Source organism: Solanum pennellii, chromosome 4 (genome assembly GCF_001406875.1).
Source record: "Solanum pennellii chromosome 4, SPENNV200".
NCBI classification, from domain to species: Eukaryota; Viridiplantae; Streptophyta; class Magnoliopsida; order Solanales; family Solanaceae; genus Solanum; species Solanum pennellii.
The window spans coordinates 16,895,165-16,913,434 of record NC_028640.1 but is presented as its reverse complement, the minus strand read 5'-3'; positions in this window follow the sequence as shown (position 1 = coordinate 16,913,434).

The window sequence follows — 18,270 nt, the reverse complement described above, 5'->3', positions numbered from 1 at the left end:
AGTAGACTCATGACTTTGGTCTTATTTTTGGGGATGGCAAATCTCAAATGGATTTTATTTTGGAGAGATCCAATTCGACTCCCCTTCTACTGACAATAAAACCCAGAAGTTTTCCAAATGGAACTCCGAATGCACATTTTGCTGAATTAAGCTTGAGGTCATATCTTCACACTCTTTCCAAGAATTTTCTCAGATCTTGCACATGATTAACTTGTGTTTTAGATTTGATGATTACGTCGTCGACATATACATAAATTTATTTATGCATCATACCATGGAACATGGTGGTCATAGCCCTCATGTAAGTCACCCCAACATTTTTAAGACCAAATGGCATGACCCTGTAGCAATAAGTTCCCCATGGAGTGGTGAAAGCAGTTTTCTGAGCGTCCTCTACATCCATAAAGATTTGATGATACCCCGCATAACAGTACACAAAAGATCGCATCTCGTGTTTTGCACAATTATCAACTAGGATGTGGATATTTGGCAATGGAAAGTTGTCTTTTGGACTAGCCTTGTTAAAATCCCGATAGTCAACACAAACTCTTGTCTTTCCATCCTTTTTCGGCACACGAACAACATTTGCCAACCAAGTAATGTAACAAATAACTTGGATCACCTTTGCATTCAGTTGTTTCATTATTTCTTCCTTGATTTTTTCCCTCACGTTCGGTTTGAATTTCTTTCTTTTCTTTTGGACAGGTCGAAAATCCAGATAAACGGGCAACTTATGAACCACTCAATAAACACTCAGACCTGGCATGTCATCATAAGACCAAGCAAATACATCTTTGTACTCAAACAAAAGTTGTTTTATTGCCTCTCAAATTTCCTGATTGATATGTAAACTTATTTTTATTTCCTTAACATCCTTAGAACATCCCAAATTGATTGTTTCAGATTCACTAAGATTAGGCTTTCGTTTGTGCTCGAACTATTCCAGTTCCCTATTATTTTCCCTAAAAGCCTCTTCTTCATCATATTCCACCTCTTGACTTGGTAATTCAAGAATAAACAACTCTTTGAAATCAGGGAGTGAATTCCGCATGCATGTCATGTTATTAAAGCCGGAATTTACAGAACTGAAAAATTGAGAATAGAAATTTAGGGAGGAAAAAAGACAAAATTTTACAATGAAACTAAAATTTCATTTCATTGACAACAAAAAGGGACATAAAGGTTGACAATAACAAAATACTTTGAACTATTTTTGCCACAACCCTGAGAATAACAAAATACAAAAGAGTAGCAAAACAAACTACCACGACTCCTTCCTTATGGGGAAAAGAGTGGCTTCCCAATTGCTTAACTCAACAACTGAGCCCACGAGCTGCATATTGGCATGACTTGTACCTTCACCAACTTGGACCATATTTACTTCACAAAACAACTGACTGAGATCCTCAATAACTTCTTCAATGTCTTCAAGAGTGAATGAATCTTTCAATTCTGGACCCTGAGGTTTGATAAAAGACTGAGAAATATGGGGAATCGGTTGTGGCAACGACCAATCAATACTTTTGTGGTTCTTAGCTTTATCTCCATTTCTGTTGCTTTGTTTGTATCCGAGGACAGAGGTGCCTTGGTTTCCTAAGAGAGTAATGGGATCCACGAGTCCCTGCAAATATACTCCCAAACCTTTACCGGGTTGATAACCATATTTGAGCATCGTCGTTGCTACCATTAAAGCGGAAGAAGAGATACATGATTGGATGATAGATTATCTTTCTTTAAAGCCATCAATTGATACAACCTCAAAAGACTGGCAAACAACAGATCACATCCTTCCTTTTCCTCAATGTATGAGACGGATGGATCTCTGTAAATAGGTGAATCAGCTTCCCCATGAACAGTGATTCCCAGAATGTTGTATTCAAACTTGACAACTTGATGTAGAGTTGATGGGACGGCTCGAGCCATGTGGATCCATGGCCTCACAAACCTTTAGTGGTACTTGGATATTTTCAGTCATCTTCCCTTTTCTTAATTCTTCTGGAGAATAACATCTTCCAGAACATGTCAAACCCCCGCTTCATCAACTTCTTCGACAATATCCTTTCCTCGATAAACCACTACGGTTTTGTTATAGTTCAAAGGGACAACCTTTGAATCAATTACTGGAAGTTGTTGAACGGGTTTAACAAAAAGAGGCTCTTTCAACTTGGTAAAGCAACATTGGTCATGTCTTGTTAGTGAAAAGCCTTTTGATGCATACAACTTTGGCATAGCTGCTCGAACTTCAATCCCCTTTGAAAACCCCGTGACACACAAGGCTTTGGTGTCAAGATTGACACCTTCCACTCTCTCAGATGCAACTGGTTCTATACTCTTCATTGACTTGTCTTCTTCTCCAATCTTCCTAAACAACTTTCCCACTTTGCTGAGGAGTTTTACTCTTGATCATCACAAACCATACCCACTAAGTTGTTTTCAGCTGGAAGTGGGTTATTGGTCACATTGGGAGTGTTTTGATCATCTGTCACAACAACAACTCCATGCTCGATCAGCTTCTCTATTGCTCCCTTCAAGGTCCAACAATTATCAGTGATGTGTCCTGCGGCTCGTGAATGGTAGTCACAACTTTCATTGTCTTAGAAACCTAGAGAATTCGGATTCAGAAGATGTGGTGGAATACATTTAATCTCTCCTATCTTCTTAGCTTTTGAAAAAAGTTGGAGTACGACTCTCGTAGTGGAGTGAATTTCTTTTTCTATGCATGATTTTGAGCATAATTCTACATAAGAAGAGAGTTGTAAGGGACCTGATAGGGTGGCCGTTGCGTGCGAAAATTTCCTTGAGATGGGGACCGAAAATGTGGGCGATTGGGAGGATGCACGTATGATTGAGCATTTATGACCATGTACGGAGATGGAGATACTGGATATTGAGGGGCATAAGGGTAATAATGTTGAGGATAGCTAAGTTGTCCCTGAACTGATGTGTAAGCACAATTAGACTTTTTCTAAGTTCCCCTTGACTCCGATGCCAGTGAAATAACTTCCTCTTTCTTTTTATGATTTCCAAAACTTATTGAACCACCTTGAGTAGCCTGTGTGGTAGCTTTGGTTGCTGCCTTGATTACGATCCTTCTTGTTATTAGACCACTTTCGATCATTTCCCCAATTTTGATTGCTGTGTGAAACGGTCTTCCCAATGGGGCTGTGAGGTGGTGGAAGTAGTCAGGATCTTGAGCCTCTATGATGATATCAACCAATTCTTGCTCATTTAATGGGGGCTTGACTCGGGCTACTAGTTCCCTCCATTTGATAGTATATTCTCTTATGCTTTCACTTGGTTTTTTTCTTGTATTGGAGAGTGTATTATGATCTGGCATAATGTCAACATTGTACGGAAATTGTCTGACAAAATCTTGAGCCATATCATCCGATATGTACCAGTGAGAAATATCTTGATATATAAACCATTCTGAGGCAACACCAGTCAGGCTCTCACCAAAATAAGCCATGAGCAATTCTTCTTTACTCCCTGCACGCCGAAGTTGATTACAGTATCTCTTAAGGTTGGCAATGGGATCACCGTGTCCATCATACTTATCAAACTTAAGGGTTTTGAACCCAGGTGCAAGGTGGACATTTGGGAACCTACACAATTCTTTAAATGCAACACTTTTCTTTTCTCCTAACCCTTGCATGTTCTTCATGTGTTGCTCGATGCTTTTCATTTTTTCCAACATTTCTTCTTGCTCTGAGCCTGGAGTGGGCCTCGCAACATCAATGGGGAATTCAAATTGAACAGAGTTAGGGCCCTCAGATTCTATTCCAGGAGTATAGTACTGCTCCGGATGAGTGGTGAACTGTCCCTCTTGAGCTGCTCTTTGCGTCACAGTCGGTTGTGGGAGTGTATAAACAGGTGCAACTGTTGTGACAGTAGGAGTATTCTTGAATGTCATACCTTGAGGACATGTTTTTGATGGTCGGGCCCTACAATTATCAAATGGACCATACCCTGGAGGGAAAAAAGGTTCTGATATTGGTACCTGAGAAGATGAAGATTGGATACTAGTGATCTCAGGATATCAAGGAATAGACGTTGGTGGTTTTTGTCCATTGGCCCAGTTTTGCCACAATTGTTCCATAATATGTCTCAACATCTGATATTCTTCAACAATGACTGTCTCTCTTGTTGTTGAATCAATTGGAGTATCCGCTGGATTCACCATAGTTTCAGTATTGGTGATCATTGACGCTCTTACCTTAGACCTATTAAAGTACGGGTGCTCTGCCAGTTTACCACAAACCAACCACCGAAAGCAAACTAGAGTTGATGTGAAATGCACAAACTTGTTAGGGGTTAGACAATTTTATAAATCAATCACACACTTATAAATCACATAGTAACATGGGTTCAGAAGGCCATTGTTTCATCCCATCTTTGCTTTGCTTGTTGTCTTATTTTTTTTTTTTGGAAAAAGAAAAAGTTTTGAAAAAGAAATTCTGATCGGACCCTTTGGAGGTTTCTTATGTATCATGTTACTGCATGAATCAGATCATTACGTAGTTTAATGATTTAGACAACTCAAAAAGATTAATTTGGAATTCATTCGCCAAAACTTCTAGAAAACAACAAAATCAAAAGGTTTAAAAACAACCCGGATCAACATAATATCCTTAAACACCAAATTTTAAACTGAAAACCAAATCTTTCAACAAACAAAATGAAACGAACAAAAAAACCAACTAAAACTTCTCTTCAATCTTCATCACTTTCTTGGGGCTTTCTTTTTCCTCCAAAGGTCTCATACAAATTCAGCAACACCTTCGGCAGATGGGGAAAATTTGTCCATGCTTGCTCAACCACTTCTTTATCATTCATACGGCGCTGATTTTTAATAACATATGAGGTTTGCTTTGCCAGTTGATGAACTTGAAGTCTATCCGTCCCCATGTTTTGATGACAGTCATTTAACAAAGTCTGATGATCACCAAGATTATTCCTCAAGAGGGCCTCTCGCCCTTCTGCTGCTTCAAGTTGATGGCGAAGTGTTGCTCTCTGGATGATCAATTGTCTTTGCCCCTCTTCAATATCAAAATAATGACTGATTTTTCTCTTACATTCTTCTAGCTGATGCATCCAACACTATCTTTCTTTCTCAAATTTTTCCTTATGCCGCTTAAGTTCTCCCTTTTGTTAATGCACGACCTCTTCGGATGCCATTAAGTCCCTCTTCAATCGAGAGATCTCAAAACTCTGCTCATCTTTATCGGTCATGCCAAGTGGATACTACTATGCAATTCTTCCTCCAAGCGGGCTAATCTTCCCTCTTCATGCTTCAATTCTCCTTCCATATCTTGCAACTCTAACTTGTGATTTTTCCTCTTTGGACCTGTACTTCTTGCCGTGCAATGGTTGCTTTGGCCTTCTCCAACTCTTTTTTCAAATGTCTTATAATATGTTGATCTTTTTTTTCTTCTGTATACTTCGGGGGTTTCACCAAATGTCATTGGATCACGAAACCATGATAGGTACCCAGGAACCACCTTTCCTTTATCTTTCTCCACAACCATTTCACTTAGCTCAAAAATAATACTCTCGTACCAAATCTTCATAATCTTTTCGCTATGAAAAGCAAAACCTGGTGGAGTGTCATATGCACACCTACTCATATAATCATTGGGTGGGATTTCTTGAACTCTGGCTAGTTGATGCATAACCCGAAGTGGGGCATATGGTTGAACATCTCTAAGACCAATCAACTCAAGAAATGAGAAACCACTAGACATGCAAATGATATCCTTCGCTGGGATCCAGTAATAATTCCACACTATTTCATCAGATGTGATCACTGAAAGTTTTTCTTCACATGCTATGATTCCTTTTGGAAAATCAATTTTGGGTTCCCTTTCCTTATGAAAGGAAACGTAGTTGCACCAATCTAGAGTAAACCTAGGCGCACGATCATGGTGATAAAGGTGTTCAAAATCCATATTTGGAGAAAAATATTATAGCCTTCAAAGTACATTTCCCCACTTAAACATTTAGTCAATGCACGAAACATATCTGCCAGGATCACAGGAATAATAGGTGGACTTTCCATAGTGGTCAACGCCTTCACCACACCAGCCATACAAATGTCAATATGCTTGTCCCTTTTGGGGAAAATAATGAGCCCCAAAAATGCGACCATAAAAGCAAAGCATCCATTTACCTTCCAAGCCTCTTCACCCCTTTGATCACTCAACTTGTTTCGATAGTTCTTGAATCCATCCCTTCGGTCGTATCTCTGGTATTGAAAGTCCAATGAGACCCACCCATTTTTAAAACTCTCTTTCTTTAGTTGATTAATCTTGAGCAGTTCCAGGAATTTTTTGGCATCAACATGTTTCAGAAATATGGGTCTTTTATTGCTTAGATCAGTACCTCGAACAGTAGACCCCTTCCCCATGAATCCGGCAATTTCTTCCAAAGTTGGTGTTATCTCACAGTAAGAAAAACAAAATACATTATTTTTGAGATCCCAAAAAGGAATCAATGCCTCGACCTCACCCCTTCTAGGGTCAATCTTCATAAGATGCACTACATGCCCCAAGTGTCCCTTTACTCTTTTTTTTCTCATGACTTCACATGTCTGTCCACCTTTTCCATAAATCTTTTGGTATAGTATCTACGATCATGAACTCTGGAATTCCTACGCTTCTAGGCCTTTTTGAACCTTGTCCTTTGCTCGATGGTGCCATTTGTACCTTTAAATAGAATCCAATAAAGGTTTTTATGACAAACTCTAACAGAGTGAAGAAAGAGAAGTAAAAAACAATTTTTTTAAAAAAAATTAAGCAAAACAACAATTTTACAAACACCGAACCCGAGAAAGGATGCCTACTTATCTCTTTTTAGTGAGAATAAGATGTGCATAGTTCATAAAAGAAAAACTTGTCTTCGGAAGACTACCACTTTTATTTTGAACTTTTTTTTAAAAAAAAAACATTGAATTCACAAAGCTATTTTGAAGATGGTCAACAATGTCAAGTCCTTCTGAACCAACTAATTCTATATAGCATATAAAATGAACATTTGGTCTAGCATGGGTACATATCTTAAATTTCGCTATGTCAAATGTACATGATGAAAGAAAAAAATAGCATACTTGAGAAAGTGGAGATACAACGATATTTTCTAAATGTTGTATTATGATGTTTAAATGTCACAAATTTGTTTACCGATATTTATTATACATTTGGAGAAAATGTCGTAATGATTAGTGTCGAGAATGTTTCTGACATTTAGGTAATTATCAGAAAGAATTTGTGACATTTAGGTAAATGTTGAAAATAATTTGCGTCATTACTTTGCAACATATATGTCAATCTTGGTAAGATTATTACAACATTTATTTTTGACATTTATGTGAATGTCGATAAGAAATATGACATTTATTTTTGACAATTAGGTGAATGTTAGTATGAGACATATGACATCTATTTTCGACATTTAGTTAAATGTCAGTATGAGATATATGACATTTATTTTTGACATTTAGGTAAATGTCGGTATGAGAAATATATGACATTTATTTTCAATAATTAGGTAAATATTGGTATGAGATATATGACATTTTTTTTGACATCTACATAAATGTCGGTATGAAACATATATTATAAAGAACGATAAAACAATATCAAAGATTAAGTCACAAGTTATGCATAAGTCATAATACACTCAATAGAACTAAAATCCAAGTCACACTATAATGCCTTGAAAAACCAAGTAAGGAAGCATGTAAGCCCAAAAGAAACATCATGCTTCCTATAATGATACCTCAAGCGTAACTGAAAGCCACTAACTGTGATAGATGTACCCACGGGCCACCCGGGATGGCAAATAGAGGTTACCTAACATATATTTTAATGAGAGTTTGTACCCCTGCCTAAGACAATGGGCTACCCAAAATGATTAAGCGAGCTCATTAGAGTAGAAGAGATCGAACACTTAAAAATAATCAAGTAAAAGGGATTTTATCACTCTTAAATCAAATGGGTGTCGCAGACTTTTAACGTATTATACTCAAGTTTTCCCTTTTTAATTCCTAGTCATTTCAATCAAAGATCATCCCAAAAGTGACACCCTCCCAGACATTATCACAATTATTTCATTTTATCGATAGAAAATTGGGAAGAATTCTCGTCACACCACAAGGGGGCTAACCAAGAACACCAACATCTAGATCATGAACTCAAGACGAACAACTTAATAATTGAGAAAGAAATCATAAATTCAAGAATTTATAGAGATATATAAACCGAGTCAAAATTTAAAAGCACACAACAATCCTTAGTTTCATGTGACCAATGAGAATTTCGTAGGATACCAATCAATAGGAATAAGGGCAACCTAAACTAAGGCTTTTGGCTAATACTACCTAAACAACCAATCGATGGCCATAAATCAACATGGCTTCAAAATCTAAGCTTATCCTAAGGTTAAACAAAATCATACAACACTAATAGATTATAATATATCAAAAAGGGATTATTCTATAAAGTAGATACCATCGCCTACCTTAAGGCTTGTCACGACCCGAGAGCACCCCTGAGTTGTAACACGATGTACTTGACCTCAAAGAGGTCTTATAGAATCCCTTATCATTCATTAATCCCATAGGCATAAAGATATTGTATAATTAAAAAAATTCTCAACAAAGTCAAGAATCGAAAACTCATTTATTAGACCAATGGAAAACTAAGTCTCAACATCACGAACTTAAGCACGTATCAACATATTACGGACACATCCCTTTAAAATTGAAAGAAAAATAATAGAAGGCTATTACATGAATTTAAAGAAAATCCTACGATAAGTGTCCTTGAATGCTTGTGGATATACAAATACTTGGGAATAGCAAATTCAAGAACTTCAATCTGAAAGGATCCTTTAGTCACCACAACCTACACTTTGTAGTAAAAACAACAAGAAGATGGTGTTAATAAAAATATGCAGTAAGTCTGATTACCATACAAAAACATGCTAGAAAGGGGTCATTTAGTTGAAAGCCATGTATTTAAGTCATTTAGTAAAACCTTAAACAAAACTATTTAAGAGGCATGGAAATCAATAACATACGAAGATATTTATCACATTTTAGAAATATATAATGCATATAACCCATTACCTTCTTCTTACCTTAACTCCTCACCCCAACCAACCCTCAAGTGACACTTAGTACAATGTATAGATAGTGTCCTTTACCACCCTCCATACAAAAGCATCACCTTAAGGTTACTAAAAGTAAATTTTCATGAAATCTTTATCAAATGAACCATATATAATCATAAGACACCACCTTAACATCGGAACCATCACCTAAGATAACTCCAAGTCACACTAGTGCAATGTGCAAGTAGAATCCCATTCTACTACTCACACTTTATGGCTCTATGAAGTCACGCTAGACTAGGAACATCACATTCAACAAGTAATAACACCTTCATTACTCATTAGACATAAGGTTAACATACTTCATTAACATCATATAAGAACCTATTTATTCATTATCATCATAGGGAACCCACCGTGACCCCTATCAAATATCTACTTGTGAAGTGCATAGATGGCTTACCATACCACCACCAATACTAAGTATTTCACCCAAGGTAAGCCATAGTTCATTAATTTTTATTGTGGGGGTAAGCCTTAAACGACATAGACAATGAGATTTTGACATGGAATCCTGGTTAAACCCATACAGGATGAGGGATCCATCCCTACTTGCCTAATGTAGGGTCATTCTTTCTCGCTTAAATGGTACCACTAGTTATAGACCTATACATGCTCATAGTTATTGGATTTGGAGATTGATACAAGATACCCTTCCTAAACTATGATGAGGGTATCCATCTCTAGAGATTGTTACTAATTACCACTTCTAAAATCACGGGAGAACACTCATCTTTTTCATATCCTCTCGGTGCTTAACCTTATCCCCATGGAGTATAAGACGTTCATCATATTCATTAATTATATTTTAGGGGATTACTACTAAATACCTTGCCTCAACTAATGAGAGAATATCCATCCAAACCTATCTTTAGTTAATTCACTGGAAAGGTATCACGAATATTGAGATTTCTACTAGACACTCCACCTTAATTAAAGTGACGACATCCATCTAAAATCGCAGATTCGTTCATTAGAGTATAATATAGAAAACAGTTATACACTAGTAATCATGCTACCTTTAAGAACCGCATACATAACCTTCATAGTACGCATCCATACCTATACATAATGAAAACATTTCACTCAATCATCTAATGCATTCAAGTCTGTGATCACAAGACATGTTAGAAGTAAACACCTCCACCATAAGTGGATCAAACCAATACAAGAACAATTATACTATATTCAAGAAGCTAAGTCAACTTACCGCTCGCCAATGATATGATCACCATTACTCAATTTTCAAACAAAACCATCAAAAGTCATAGATAACAATAGAAACCCATAAGAAAATTCATATTAAGTTTAATTCCACCAACATGCAATCATAATTACAAAACCCACTTCATAAGTCCATTAAGAAGTTCAGTGAGATCAAGGTTACTCCAAGGAATTTCATATATAATCATCTTAAAAACAATAATCAAACATTAAATGATCAAAACAGTGGTTTTGAAAACACTGTACCAACGAACCCATGCTTAGAATAGAAACTGAGACTTTTTAACATTAAAAACTTTTGAAAAACCTCTGATCGGACTCCTTGAATGAGAAGTTAACCAAGGATGAAAGATCACCATCACTCTCTAGTTGAAAGCCCACGAAAATTGAAGATTAAGGAAGTTCAAATCCCCTCTCCTATCTTGAAGTAGACCTAAACATTCAATGGTGTTATAGAAAGAACTTTTGGGAGGGAAGGGTTTGATTTTATGTTCAAGTCTAAAAGATGGTTAAATTGATCTAATACTCTTATAATACCTAAATACCTAAAATAACCGTCCATTTATATAATTAGCAAAGGGTGGAATTTACCAAACCACCCTTCACTTGGTCGAACCCACGATAGCAAACCACTTATGACCTACCAGCCTCACCTACCGACAATATGTGGGGTTACGGGACATTTGGATGGCTTGTGGTTTTTTTCAGAGCCTCCTCAAGGTGGGCAAGCCTCCATAGTCTATGTATTTTATGCCTTTCAGTTACGGGGCATCACTCAATTTAAGGGACGTAAGTATAGGCCGTAACTCGTGAACTTTTGGCAGTTTGGGGCCTAAACCTAGGGTCCTCATCAAGAACCCTTGCGGTGGTCCTTGAGGAGGTCGTACCCCAAAGTTTAACCCCTAAAAATAACAACTTACATAGTAGGATATCTTATTCAAATTTGGGACTCCAAACAACACACCAATCAAATGACAACGCACTAGAACACACTAACACCAAAATACTAGTTTCTGAATATCTTGATCGTTCCTTTACGTTCGACCTCAAAACACTTTAAACAAAACTTTATAAGCTATTTCTTATAGTTTTAACAAGTTACCAACTCATAAAACACATGTGAAGTTCTACTTAATCCTAATTAAATCTTACGGTCAATACAAGGCTGAATACATGCTCACATAAAGATTACTCAAGAGTTTTGCCCTTCCAAAGAGCCTCGTAGGAATGTCACGCTATCAAAAACACCAAGGGAACACAAAAATAATCACTACAAAGAAATTATAAATAAAGGGACTCAAATGATCAGTAAACCCCCAACAAACAAAAGCAGTATCGTGCATGGAGTCATGAAATCGAGTATATTACATGGTTGCAAGCAACTCATGGAACCGGAACCCAAACATGAGTACAAACTGAATTTTGATAAAGATAAACCAAGAACATTATTTAATTTAGATCAAGGGTTCAAAAAAGGGAAATAAAGATGAAATTATATAAATTACTAGAGAAACAGAAGATTCAACCATCCTTGAATGAGACACAGTCAATCGGAACATTCCGATCAGACTCAAACAAAAATCACCAAAATCTGACAAGAAATGCTCCAAAAATCACCTAAAAATCATATTTTAAATTGGGTTTTGGTTGTTGTCCTCTCTTTTAAAAAAACATTGCCAAGAATTGAATTGCTTTCACGATCATGGAGACCTCCGTGCGATCACAAAGGTCAGCAAAGTTCACGATTTGTGAAAGCACCAAAGACCCCATACACGAAGGAAAACGGATTAAACTCCCCACGATCATGAAAAAGGAATGGATTTTGCGCCATCAGTAAATTACTAAAGAACAAAATCCTCTGTTGGGGTCCGGAAGTCATCCAGAATCCTATTTATGCACACTAAGTATGACACTAGACTAGAATCGATATGTCAGAGTCAATGAAATATTGACCAAACTTAACACTTTCAATGAAATAATAAGCAAAATGCTGAAAGCCACAAATATATCCAAGAAACGTCAAAAATTAAACCAATAAATTTTCTAGACAAAAGTCCGATCATATATTCATCTTTTCAAGATTCCTTCCTAAAATATTTCTCACAGATCCTGTAAAAATGATTGAAGGTTGTGGATATGCATTCTGAACCGTTAATAAACTAGAAAACAAATAAATCGTACATCAGCTCAACTAATTGCTACTAATGTACAAGTACTAGGGGCATACTCATTGCTACTAAAACAAACATATAGCACATCAACACAACTCAATGCTACTAAAATAATAACTAGGGGCATACATTCATCTCTTCAAACTTCCTTCATAAACAATTTCTCATGGATCCTCTAAATAAGATAGAAACTTGTGGATCAATATTACCAACCTAATTGTAAGCTTATGTTGTCTGCGACATTTTGCTAAGTACAGTAGCAACTGACTTTTTCCTTTAGCTTGTTCCTACGCAAACTTTTCATCCCACTTAAATGATTTTCTTGGGACTCCTTGTTTGTGTAAAATCATTGTACATAAGGCTCTATAGCACTCATATATGAACTATAATTATTAGTAACTTTAAAAGAAATTATTTGTTCCTTATAATAGAGTTTATTTTAGTGGATGTTAAATTTTAAGGAAAACTTGAAGTCTAAAACTCCTACTCGCACCAACTCCAAAAGAATCCTCAAAACCGTAATGGATCATCAAACTTTACCAAGATAACTCTTTTCTAGTAGATGGAACTGATGATGTTCCGATCTAACATCAAAATATCCGCAAGTTGACTAAATTAACTCCTTAAGCATAAGGCCACAAAAGATTGACAAAGTTAAACTAAACTGAATCAATTACCTTGAGAAGAATGCTACTTATTCTGAAATCACACAAACGCCATACAAAAGGTAAGAAAGGGGTAAAACAGTAAAAACATCTAAAACAAACAAATGACATCGAGGAAGATTACAATTTTTTGACAAATTATGCGGTCAATTGTTTTCTTCTAAAAGTCTAAGGCGGTGTTTGATATTGAATGTTTAAAATTATACTTCAGTTTTTGCAAGGAGGAATAAGATTATATTATATTGTATATACTAATGATGAGGTTCATTTAAATAATTTTACCAACTGAAATAGAACACATTGGCTAAGGGTTAAGTAGCTAAGTATTCCGTCATTTCTATTTGTTACAAATGGAATGAAGGTTATGTGATCATATTTCTTCTAACTAAATTTTATTTGATCTAAACTCTAACTCTCTTCAAGATTACTTAGTTAGGTATATCTACAAAATAAGTCAGTTTTGCAAAGTTTATCTGAATTTAAGTTAACAAATTGATCATTTACTAACTCACTGAAAATTTATGTCTATTAAAATTTATTAGGATAACTTCGCGCCCCTATTCGCCCACTTCTTACAAAGCTTCAACTTCTTCTCTTTTTTTTTTAAATTTTGGGTACATTTTAATATTATAATTTTTTCTTTATCTACCAATATATAACATTTAAAAAAGAAAACTTGTTATTTAATACAGTTTGATAAGATTAACAATGGGATAATCTGCGTAAGATATTAGTATAACTTTTTACGACTTGGTTTGAAATGGACAAAGTTGATAAACGGATGGATTGTAACAAACAAGGACATATTGTACTAATTATATCTAAATAGGGTTTTTGTAATTGTAGTTAGGGCATCTTATAAATCCATATCCCTTAACATACGCATATGGGTATTTGATTATGTTTATCTCTAATAATATACTAATTCAAAATGTAAAAATGAAAAAGAAATAGTATACCTCACATGTTCAAAATTCAGTATCAAGTTAACAATATGGGGCTAGATCTAAAGAATACTGAACAATAATGTAGACAATATGTATTTTCAATCAAACAATTTGAAATATGTTTTCAATTAAATCAGCACAGCAGTGCATATCTGAAACAAGAAGCATGATAAAAGTACTATGTTTAGCTTCAACAATTGTTTAGCGTCGTTTAGACAAGACAACTGATTAGCAATAAGTGAGTCGTCCTAGAAGAAATTTGAATTCTTCTTGCACATTCGGATGGTCTTTGAGAAGTAGGATAACCTAAACATAAAAAAAATAGTACTTATAAACAAGAGCACGAGGTTTTTTAAAAAATATATATGTACTAAAATTATAAATAGTATCACCTGATTGTGCACCTCTTTGGCGTTTTTTCTCTTCTTCTGAAACATGGAAAAAACATCTTTCACCTCACAGTAATTTTCAAAACGTTCCTGCGAAAAGTTATGAAGCCATAAGTTAGGAGAAAAGTTTTTTAATTAACAAAAATATAGACATTATTATTAAAATCATCAAGTAACATATATGTAACCTCTATTTTTTTCATAAAATTGAATACTTGTTTCATCAAATATGTTTCCTCATCTTCATCATTCAGGATTATTTCATAGCCCTTAGGTAAAAAAGGATTTAAACCAAGGAGCAAACTAGGATGCCCTTTGAATAAGTATTTTGCCTTTTCTATGACACCAACAATATCAATTCTGTGAGAAATAACATGACTTAGTTCCACATATATCATCAAATAAGAATAGAAATTAGTGAAGATTAACAATAGTCGAATTGTAGTAGCAAACCTTTTTCTCATAAAGTCCATCAGAACAACAAGGAATGTGATATACTTCTCTCTTTGATTTGGAAACTTGTCCTTAACTTGGTCCAGATAAGAGAATGCCTCATCAATAGTCATTTTTGGCTTACTAGCACCAGCTCTGTCAACGTCGCTGTCACCACTAATATTACCCAGACCACCTTCAGAAACATTTGATTGACTGTGACAAACAGAACCATAGTTAAAAGTTTGTAGTATAATTTATTTGTCAAAAATAGAATATAGAGTTCTGTTAAACTATTTTCAACTCTATATCAATGCTTATCTTGGAATAAATGAAAAAACTTTTAATAGTTCCTTGTGAATTGACAAATCCTTTAATAAATGGTATAACCAAATATATAGCGATACTTTTCATATGTTGGAGCCCTTACCTTACACAGAATTATTTACAAAAGAAAAATCAAATCTAGATAAAACCTAACAAACGCATCAAATGGTAGATATTCAAGCTCTATCTTTAGTTGTGCGTGACATTTCTTTGTGTGAAGCAAAAAATTTATTTTAACTACTCTGTGTTGTTGACTAATTTCAAAAGATGGCATCTAACATGTGTTGATCACTTTATATACAAAAACCATGCATCATAGTAATGGAAAATAACTAAATTATCAAAAAATCATCTAAGAAATTTTAGTAGCTACAAAATTGACGTAGAACAAAATGAACAAAAGGCAATGATCTTACAGATCTCTATGATAAAAACCAATTGGGGAGGCATCTCTCGATCTCTTCATGCTGCAAAAATAGAAGAACAAAAACAAATTTGAATGTAACAAAAAAGAATAAACAAGAGATGCTTCATTTTCTAAATAAACAAAGCTTTTGAGATAAGTTAGTAAAATGAAAAGTTTGAAGACATCAATAAACAAAAAATAGATTTTAATCAGTTGTATGGATCGTAAAATATAACAAAAATCTTTTTACAATTAAGTTCTCTACCTTTCCCCCCCTCCTACTCTTTGACTTAGAAGCACAACAATACACAAGTTTACAAAAACAAGTGAGCTAAAATAAGAAATTTAGAAAAAAAATATATTATTACTGTATATCTTATGTATTTCTAATATCAAATTATGCACATCTACATATTCTATAAAAAAAAATTGGTCAATAGTTAAAAAAGGTAAAATTTTAAAATGAGGTTAAAATAAGTAATAAGTCCAAACATGTTTAAATTAGTCTATAGTTTTCAATATCAATCTAGATTATAATAAATAAAGATTATGAGAATAGCAGAACAAATTGTTGACTATTCTGTATAATTTTCTGTTTATTATTTAATTTGTAATTAATGCAACTACCCTTATATTTTTGAAATAATTGTTTGGTGAATTTCATCCCCACAAAAGTAAAGACTATGTGGAATATTTAATGTTTACAATTATACTTCAATTTTTTGAAAGAGGAATTAGATTACATCATATTGTATATAATAAATTAATGTTGAATTAGATGACTATATGCGAATCATTTAAATGATTTTACCAAATATTATGGAATACATTGTCTAAAGGATACATTTACCATCATTTAAATCCATCTCAAATGGAAGAGGGTTATGTGATCACATTTCTTCTAACTAAATTTTATGTGATCTAAACTATAACGCCCCTCAATATAAATGAAGTCGGTACATCTACAAAATGGGTCGGTTATGATAAATTTATTTCTTTTTTAGTTTCTACATAGATTACATGCTAACTCACTCCAAAGCTATTTCGGTTACAATTTATTGGGCTAAAAATGTAGTTCATGCCCCAGCCATCCTCCTCTTACTACACTATAATTGCTTTATTATTTATTGTATAAGTTCTATGACTACTAAAAATTATATGTTTTTCTTTATTAAGACAACATATAACATACCTAATACGAAAAAGTATTCTTTAAAACAGTTTCATAAGATAACAACCATTGGTCAATTTGGCTAACATATTGGTGTTTCTTTTTTGCGTCTTGGATTGAAATGGACAAAGCTGATAAATAGATGACTTATACCAAAATAGGAAGGATTGTACTAGTTATGTTTAAATAAACTAATTTTAATAGACCATCTAATAAATCGATAACCCTTAACATCAGCATAATTAATACAAACGTCGTATTATCTTTATCTCTAATATTAAACTAATTAAAAATGTATATACAACACATATGATAAAAAATAAGTAACAATTTAGCAATATAGGGCTAGATGAAATAAGGGATGAACGTTCATATGGAACAATTTGACTTTCGAATCAAACTATACCAAATATCACTAACATGAAATCCACAATGCGATATATATTTTAAACAAGGAGCATGATAAAAAGTACTATATCGAACTTCAATAATTGTTTAACGTGGTTTAGATAAGACAAATAATTAGTATCACATTATTATGCACTACTTTGGCGTTCTTTCTCTCCTTTTAAAACATGGATATAAATATCGTTCACCTAACTGTAATTTTCTAGACATTCCAATAAGCAGTTATGAGGACAAAAATTACGAGTAAAGTTTTTTAATTAATTAAAAAGTAAACCTTTTAGTATTAAAATAAAAAAAGTAACATACATATAACATGTGTTTTTTTTCCCCATAAAATTGAATACTTCTTCCATCAAATATATTTCCTCATTTACATTATTCAGGATTATTTCATAGCCCTAAAGTAAAAAAGGATTTAAACCAAGGAGTAAACTAGGATGCCCTTTGAATAAATATTTCCCCTTTTCAATGACACCATCAATATCAATTCAGTAAGCAATATTAAAAATTAGTTCCACATATATCATCAAATTAGAATAGAAATAAGTGAAACTTGACAATAAACGAATTGTAGTAGCAAACCTTTTTATCATAAATCCCATCATGACAACAAGGAATGTGCTATACTTCTCCCTTTGATTTGGATACTTGTAATTAAATTAGTAGAAATAAGAGAATGCCTCATTAATATTCATTTTTGGCTTACTGCCACCAACTCCGTCAACATCGTTGTCACCACTAATATTGGCCAGATCACTTCCAGAAACATGTGATTTATTTTGACAAATAGAACCATATCTAAAAGTGTGTAGTATAATTTATTTTTCTCATATATAATATAGAATTGTGTTAAACTCTCTTCCACTTTATATCAATGCTTATCTTGAAATAAATGAAAAAACTTTTAATAGTTCCTTGTGAATTGAAAAGTCCATTAAAATATAATACAACCAAATATA